Raw genomic sequence first — 9,133 nt, forward strand, 5'->3', positions numbered from 1 at the left:
GCCACAGGGCATCTCTGTGGACATAGGCATCCAGAGCCCTAACTGGGCAAAGTAAATTTAGTTTCTCCTGGTCCCGATCTTGGAATGGAGGCGGAGAGAAGGCCTGCGACATTATTGGACCCGCCACAGTAGTGGGGACCTTAGGCACATATCCTTGGAAACAGGAATGCTTTCACCATACCTGGCGCAAACTCAAAACATGAGGGAGCAACTGACAATGCTTGTAGATCCCCGATTCTTTTAAGAGAAGAGATAGACAGAAGGAACAGAGTTTTTAATGTGATAAACTTCTCTGGCACCTCTTCAATGGGCTCAAAGGGGGCCAGGGCTAGGCCTTCTAACACAATGGCCAAATCCCAGGTTGGCACCCTCGAGCGTGCCGCAGGCCTTAGCCTCAAAGTACCACGGAGGAAGCGAACCACCCATGGGTGTCTCCCCGCTGACGCCCCCTCTAGAGGAACGTGATAGGCAGATATAGCTGCCACGTACACTTTTAATGTGGAGGGGGCGAAGATAACTTTTCTTGAAGAAAATCTAGTACTGAACCAACTGGGCAGTCAACTGGATTCACAGACTGGCTCGTACACCAAGCAACAAAAACTGTCCATTTTAGGGCATAAAGCCTCCTCGTGGAAGGAGCTCTGGAGTGCAACATGGTCTCCACTACCTCAGTAGAAAGACCTGAGTTTATGAGCTGAACCCCCTCAGAGGCCAGGCCCGCCGCCTGGGAGAGAAGGTCCCTCCTGACCAGAATTTCCCACGGAGGACCCTCAAAGAGACACAATGTCTGACAGCCATACTCGACCCGGCCAGAACGGGGCTATCAATAAGAGCCGAACCCCGTCCCGGCGCACTCTCTCCAGAACTCTAGTAATGCCAGAGGGGGAAAGGCATACAGACGTAGCCTCGCCCACGTCTGTACCATGGCATCCAACCCCAAGGGGGCTGGGTGTGTTAGGGAATAATACAGGGGACAGTGCGTTGTCTCTCAAAGAGCAAACAGATCCACCTGAGCTTGCCCGAATCGGCTCCAAAGGAGGTCCACCATCTCGGGGTGGAATCTCCATTCCCCCCGCACACCTCCCTGTCTCGACAGAGAGTCTGCCGCCTTGTTCATATACCTCGGAATACAAAGTGCTCGAACTGATAACAACTTTCCCTGGGCCCAAGCCAGAATTCGATGTGCCAATCTCCAAAGTCGGCGAGATCATAAACCCCCTGGCGATTTATGTAGGAGACCACCGCAGTGTTGTCCGTGCGAACCAACACATGGTGGCCCCTGAGGTCTGGGAGAAAGTTACTTAGTGCCAGAAACACGGCCATCATCTCGAGCTGGTTTATGTGCCAGAAAAGCTGATGGTCGCTCCACAGACCCCGAGCCGAGCGGCCACTCATGGTCGCCCCCCAACCGGTGAGGGAAGCATCCGTCGTTAGCGTTAAGTGACGACAGGGAGCACCCAGCACCGGACCCTGGGACAAGAACCAAGGATCTTTCCACATCACCAACTCACGTAGGCATCGCCGCGTGACCTTGATCATGCGAAACGGATTTCCCCTCGGGGAGAATCCCTTGGTTTTGAGCCACCACTGCAAGGGTCTCATGTACAGCAGGCCAAAAGGAATCACGTTGGACGCTGCTGCCATCAAACCCAGAAGTCTCTGAAACTGTGTTACAGTGAGTGGCTGGCCTAGTCTTACCCTGCGCACCATGGGGGGTGACAGTGCTAGGCCGAACGGAAGAACCCGGTACTGGTACGCTTCGCCCCCGAAAGCGAACCTGAGGAACTTCCTGTGTTGCGGAAGGATGGAGACGTGAAAATATGCGTCCTTTAGGTCTATTGTGACACACCAGTCCTCGGACCTGATCTGACACACAACATCTGTTTCAACGTAAGCATTTTGAATTTTAATTTCTTTACTGCTTGATTTAGTTACGTCAGATCTAGAATGGGCCGTAGCCCTCCACCCTTCTTTGGAACTATGAAGTACGGGCTGTAAAACCCCGACTCTCTGCTGTGGGGAGGAACCCTTTCTATAGCCTCTTTTTGCAGAAGTGTCTGTACTTCTCCTTCCATCACCAGAGCCTGCTCGGAGTCTACTACCGTGTGTAATACCCCGTTGAACCTGGGCGGGCAAGACCCGAACTGAATTCTGTACCCTTTTTCCACTGTACGCAGGACCCAATCTGAGACATTTGGCGGAAGTTTCCACGCTGCCAGAAAATCTACTAAGGGAACCAGCCTCTCAAGGCTGCTCTCTGGTGTCATCTGAGTGGCCAGCCCAGTGCCCTGAAACGGCCCACCTGCAGGAAGCAACTGAACTGACCCTCTTCGAGCGCTCCTCGGAGGGTGCGAGCTTCCCCACGCCGCTACGTTTCCGGGCGGACATGACGATGTGTACTCGCTGAGGACCGCTGCGCCCGGTGACGGGTGCCTCGACACACCGATTCCCCTTGGAGGGGACTGCCATCAAAGAAATCCCGACGCCCCTCGCATCAGGGCCTCTTTGCCGAGGCCTTCCTGGAGACAAGAACAGTCCTCATATCTACTCTACCTCGGGAAGACCTCGGCTGAGCGCGCTGTCCCGAACCCCAGTCTCTCTGTGGGGGAGCACGAGCAGCCACGCTCACCTTTTGCTGGGCTCTATAAGAGGAGGGTGTACTCGACTGGGGCTGCTCCCGCCCAGCAGCCCCAGAGACATAGCTTTTTCGGGGGAGAAACTTTTGAAATGCGGCCGCCTGTTTTTTCGCCTCTTGGAATCTCTCGACGACCGAGTTCGCCAAAAAGACCGGCAGGGGAGACAGGAGCATCTAGCAAAATTTTTTTTATCTCTTTCCTTGATATCAGATCAATTTAACCAGAGATGTCTCTCTGTAGCCACCAGTGCTGCCATAGAGCGCCGATAGATTTTGCCGCTTCCCTGGTGGCTCGAAGAGACAGATCAGCTGCCCTCCTAATCTCCGCTATCGTTTCTCTCCCCACTTCTTCGCATTCATCATCTATATCTTTTCAGCAGGTCAGCCTGATTTGGCTGTAGGACCGCCATAGTGTGTAAGCTGGCGGCCGCTTGACCTGCTGCCGAGTATGCCCTACCCACTAAAACCGATGTCATCTTAACTGGCTTAGTTGGCAGCTGCGGGGCTTTCAGCGACGATGCAAACTCAGGGGAGAGATAGCTTGCAAGCGTCTCTTCCACCTGAGGCATCGCCGCATAACCATGTTCTTTTAACCCTACCATATTAGAACATTCGGATGTTGCTGGGTTAAATACTTTAAATGATGCTGGTCTAATCCATGACTTCGACACCTCAACGTGGAGGTCAGGAAGAACGGTAAGCCCCGCTTTGGAGGTTGAGATCTAGTTGGCAGAAATCGTTCATCTAACTTACTAGTCGATTGCCGTGCTTCCTGCTCACCGGCTGGCCAATCTAGATTTAATCTAGCAACAGTGCGAGTGACAACCTCTAAAAGCTCATTTTGTGTGTGTGTGTGTGGTTGTGTGTGATAGTGCAAAATTCTCCTCATTTTCATCTACTCCTATACGCACAACATCCAGTTCCTCGGAACTGGAATACTGCTGCACTTGCACTCCAGCACGAGCAGAAGAAACCACAGCGCGTGCTTCTAACTTGCAAACTGAAGCGTCGGATCCAACGGTTAAAGGAAGAGATAGGGGATCACCCGTCTCTAACCCCGCCGTCAGATCCATCTGCGAACCCCAGGACATGCGTCTCAGCTGTGCCTCGGCAGCAGCGGGACCCGAGCCCTGGGGCACGCGAGCCGAAGCACCCTCCTCAAAGAGCGCTCGGCGGGACCGGAGAGTCCTCATGGGCAGCCTCTCACAATGCTCACAGCCAGCCCCCTCGAGGGCTGACTGGGCATGCTCCAGTCCCAAACAAACCACACAAAGCTCGTGTGTATCCCCACCCATGATAAAACGAGGGCAGGGAGTGACACACTGCTTAAATTGCTGCTTATTTTCCCTTATTTATATATAGAGAGACAAACACACACTCCAAATAGACAGAACGATTTCAACATAGAGCGCTTGTGAAGACACAGAAGCTGACATAGTTTGGTTCAGGGGTGCTTTACTGTATAGCTTCCTGGTCAATGACATCACCCGCATATGACGTCTCGTCACGCCATTGGACTGATTTCACGAGTGCTTCATTACGCGTTCACGCAGGAGCGTCCCGCAGCGCTTGACGCAGCGCGAGTTCCCTTGAAAGGGAACCTTCCCAGAACGTTCCCTGCAGGTTATTTTTAGGTTTTATTTTACAGTATATTATAAAGAGAGCTTTCCAGAATGTTCCCTGCTAGTTTTTTATAACCTTAAGAGAGCGTTCCCTAACATTCTTTAAAAGTTTTGTATAAATGTTTAGACAAAACGTTCTTAAAACATTTTTAAAAAACTGGATGTTTTGAATGTTTTAGAAAACATTAAAAGATTTATGTTTTCATAACATTTCCAAAATGATAAAACGTTCTTAATACTTAAAAAAAAACAGATGTTTGGAACGTTAAGATAACATTCAGAAATAACGCTTTCATAAAATTTCCAAAATTATAGAATGGAATGTTCTTCTAACGTTCACATAAACAAAGAAAAAAACGTTCTTTAATACTTTAAAAAAAAATGGATGCTTGGAACATTCAGAAAACATTCAGAAATAACGTTTTCATAACTTAATGGGAATGTTAGAAAAACATTCTAAGAACATACTTTTGTATCTGAGAATGTTGTTCTAAGAACGTTCTCAACAGTATCAATAGTTCTAAGAACTCTCAATAGTATGAGAAGATTTTGTTCTAAGAACGTTTTCACTCAACATTATGAGAACATCACAAGCACGTTTCAATGAACGTTGTTATAAGAACGTTTTCACTACACATTATGAGAACATCACAAGCATGTTTCATGAACGTTGTTCTAAGAACGTTTTCACTCCACATTATGAGAACATCACAAGCACGTTTCATGAACGTTGTTCTAAGAACATTTTTACTCAACATTATGAGAACATCAGTCAAGAACAAATAACATCACAAGCACATCACAAGCACGTTTCATGAACGGAGTTATAAGAACGTATTCACTCAACATTATGAGAACATCAGTAAAGAACAAATAACATCACAAGGACATTCTAAAAACTTTGTTCTAAGAACGTTTTCACTCAACATTATGAGAACATCACAAGGACGTTCCATGAACGTTGTTCTAAGAACGTTTTCACTCAACATTATGAGAACATCAGTCAAGAACAAATAACATCACAACCACGTTTCATGAACATTGTTTTAAGAACGTTTTCACTCCACATTATGAGAACATCACAAGCACGTTTCATGAACGTTGTTCTAAGAACGTTTTCACTAAAAATTATGAGAACATCACAAGGACGTTCCATGAACGTTGTTCTAAGAACGTTTTCACTCAACATTATGAGAACATCACAAGAACGTTCAGTGAACATTGTTATAAGAACGTTTTCACTCAACAGTATGATAACATCAGTCAAGAACAAATAACATCACAAGCACGTTCTAAAAACTTTGTTCTAAGAACGTTTTCACTCAACATTATGAGAACATCACAAGAACGTTCCATGAACGTTGTTCTAAGAACGTTTTCACTCAAAATATGAGAACATCACAAGGACGTTCCATGAATTTTGTTCTAAGAACGTTTTCACTCAACATTATGAGAACATTACAAGAACGTTCAGTGAACGTTGTTATAAGAACGTTTTCACTCAACATAATGAGAACATCACAATAACGTTTAGTGAATGTTGTTCTAAGAACGTTTTCACTCAACATTATGAGAACATCACAAGAACGTTCAGTGAACGTTGTTATAAGAACGTTCCCTTTCAGGAACGTCGAGCTGCGTGAAACGCTGCGGGAATGCCTCTTGCGTTGTGCGTCATGATGAAGCACGTATGGAATCAGCCCAATGGCGAGACGGAACGTCACGAGTGACGTCATCGACCAGGAAACTATAAAGCACACCCCTGAACACAATGGCGACAGCTTCTGTTGTCTTCAGCAAGCGCTCTGTGTGTGAATCTGTCCCTGTGTTTTTGTCTGTTCTTAGTGATTGCTAGACAGGAGTTTTTCACTTAAAAAAAACTATATACCTGTATATATTCACATATATCAGTATGACGAGCGAGCAGCAATACAGAAAGTGTGTTCCCCCCTGTACTCGTTTTCTCACGGGTGGGGATACACACGATCTGTGTGTTGTTTGTTTGGGAGTGCAGCATGCGCAGTCAGCTCTCGAGGGGGCTGATTGTGAGCATTGCGAGCGTTTTCCATTAAGAACGCTCCGCTCCCGCCGATCACTCTTCGAGGAGAGTGGTTCGGTTCGCGCTCCCCACGGCTCGGGTCCCGCTTCTGTCGAGGCAGAGCGGCGACGCCTGTCGTGAGGATCAGAAATGGATCTGTCAGCGGGGTTTCAGACGGGCTCTGCCTTATCTCAGCCTTTACCTGCCAGTTCCAGTGCCTCAGTTCCGGGTGTGGAAGCACGCATTGCGGTTTCTTCCCCCCAGGCTGAGGCACCAATACTGCAGCTATCCAGTTCTGAGGAGCTGGATGTTGTCAGTATTGAGACAGGGGATGTTGAGGACTCGTCACCTCATTCCCCTGAACACGAGGAGCTTATGGAAGTGCTCACTCGTGCTGTGTCAAAACTAAGCATTGAGTGGCCAGCTGTTAGGCAGGAATATGTTTCTAAAAGCAAGCTTGACGAACGATTTTTGCCTTCCCGCGTTCAGCCTCCACGGCGGTGCCTTCCGTTTCTTCCCGATCTCCACACCGAGGTGTCGAGGTCGTGGAAGAGACCCGCCTCTTATCGTGTGTTTAGCCCCCAGACTTCCACATATTCTAATATATCGGGGGCTAAGTTATATGGTTATGGGGCGATGCCCAAGGCGGAGGAGACTCTAGCTAGCCATCTTTCTGCTGAGTCTTCCTCGTCTCTTAAGGCACCAGCTTTACCCACCAAGCCTCTCAGAAATACTTCGGCTCTGGTGGGTAAGATCAAGATGGCGGCGCGAATACATCGCGAGGCTCGCGGTCTCTCCAGATTCTGCAATTTTGCTTTATTTTTCTTGCTCATTTCGGGTCTGTACATGCAGAACAGTTGTGCCTTCACATCGTACACCCGATGCGAGCTTTTGGATATTGGTTCGCGAACTTCCAACAGTTTTATGGACAACCTTCGATTGCTTCCAGAGATCGGCAGAACACCCGAGGCTATACACCCTGCCCGGCCGGGCGGAAGTGCTCGCAGGCGGCGTCGAGATCGTAAACAAAGGCGGGGGAAGCGCGGAGGACTAAGAGCTAAGCTAAAGCTAACACCACATAGGCTCTCTTTACCCAGCATTTTCCTTGCCAATGTACGGTCGCTGTTGAACAAAATGGACGAGATTCGACTCAACATCACATGCAACAAGAGACTTTTGAACTGTAATGTCCTAATCTTCACAGAAACATGGTTAAACAGCGGAATACCGGACAACGCTATTGAGCTAGCGGGACGCCATACATTCCGGGCGGATAGAACATTAGATGCTTCCAGAGCATCTAACTTCCAGAGCATCTTGAACTTTTCACCGGTCTGTGGGCCTTAAACCCCCAGTAGTAACTCTGGCTTCCCGGTTTAAAAGAGGGGTGGATGCAACTCTCCATCGGTCCTTGGTCTTTGAATCTTCGTCGCTGAAAGACTCTACTCCTGTGAGGATAGCTTTGGTGAATGCTAGATCATTAGCCAACAAGTCCTTTATTTTGAATGACTTTTTTACTTACAAAGACCTAGATATGTTGTGCGTGACTGAGACTTGGGTCGGGGCTGGTGAGTCGAGTGTATTTTCTGAAGTTTTACCGTTGAACTGCACCTATTTTAATTCTCCACGGCTTACCGGACGCGGAGGTGGAGTAGCAACTATTTTTAAAAAACACTTAAAGTGTAGGCATTTACCTGCTTTCTCTTACTCCAGCTTTGAACTTAATGTTTTCGAATTTGATCTGAACCATCCTGTATTGTGCACTGTGGTCTATCGCCCACCTACTTATAACAAAGATTTTATTGATGATTTCTCTGATTATTTAGCCAATGTCATGATCAAATATGACCGGGTCTTAATTGTGGGGGACTTTAATATCCATGTGTGCTGTCCTGAAAAACCTCTAGTCAAAGCTTTTTTAAACCTTGTGGAGTCTTTTAACTTAACTCAGTCTGTTGTTTGTCCGACCCATATATGTGGGCATACGTTAGATTTGCTTTTGACGTATGGCCTGCCTATTAGTAACATCAACGTTTGTGATGCCACTTTTTCCGACCATTTGCCTGTCCTATTTGAGATATGTACTTCTCGGGACTATAAAGTGACTGCTCCAAAACGTCTTCGTCGGATAATAAAACCCACAACTTCACATTTATTTTCTGAGGCTTTTAACTCAATTGAGCTGGATTACTTGATGTCATCACGGGGACTAACTACTGAAGAATTAACTTCATCGTTCTTTTTAGCATGCCAAAGCATTTTGGATACTGTTGCCCCTTTCAGGACAGTTCGAGATAGATGTAGAGGTCAACCATGGCTGAATACTACTACTAGAGCTATAAGACTCGAATGCAGAAAGGCAGAACGACGCTGGAAGAAGGATAAGTTACAGATCTCACGTGACATTCTTCGCTACAATTTGTCTAAATATCAAAAATGTGTGAGATTGGAGAAATCAAAATACCTATCGAACATAATCAGTAGTAACTCCCATAAACCTTCTGTACTGTTTAGCACCATTAATAGTGTTTTGAATACCCCGCAAGCGGCATGCTTAGAACCCTCTGCTGAACTGTGTGAACAATTTTTGTACTTTTTTATTGATAAAATTGATGAAATTAGATCGAATATAGTATCTTCTTTGACTTTCCAACCTATTGTTGTTGAGCACGTAGCTGTCCTGAATCAGTTTGCGCTGGTGTCTCTTACTTCATTGAGGGAGATTTTTGACAAAATGAAATTATCTACTTGTTGCACAGACATTGTTCCTTCACGACTATTAAAGGATTCATTTGAAGCTATTAGCTCGTCAGTCCTTGCTATTATTAACAGTAGTCT

The sequence above is a fragment of the Siphateles boraxobius genome, unplaced genomic scaffold (genome assembly GCF_051911475.1).
Source record: "Siphateles boraxobius isolate OS27281-9 unplaced genomic scaffold, OSU_SipBor_1 1, whole genome shotgun sequence".
Classification (NCBI taxonomy): Eukaryota; Metazoa; Chordata; class Actinopteri; order Cypriniformes; family Leuciscidae; genus Siphateles; species Siphateles boraxobius.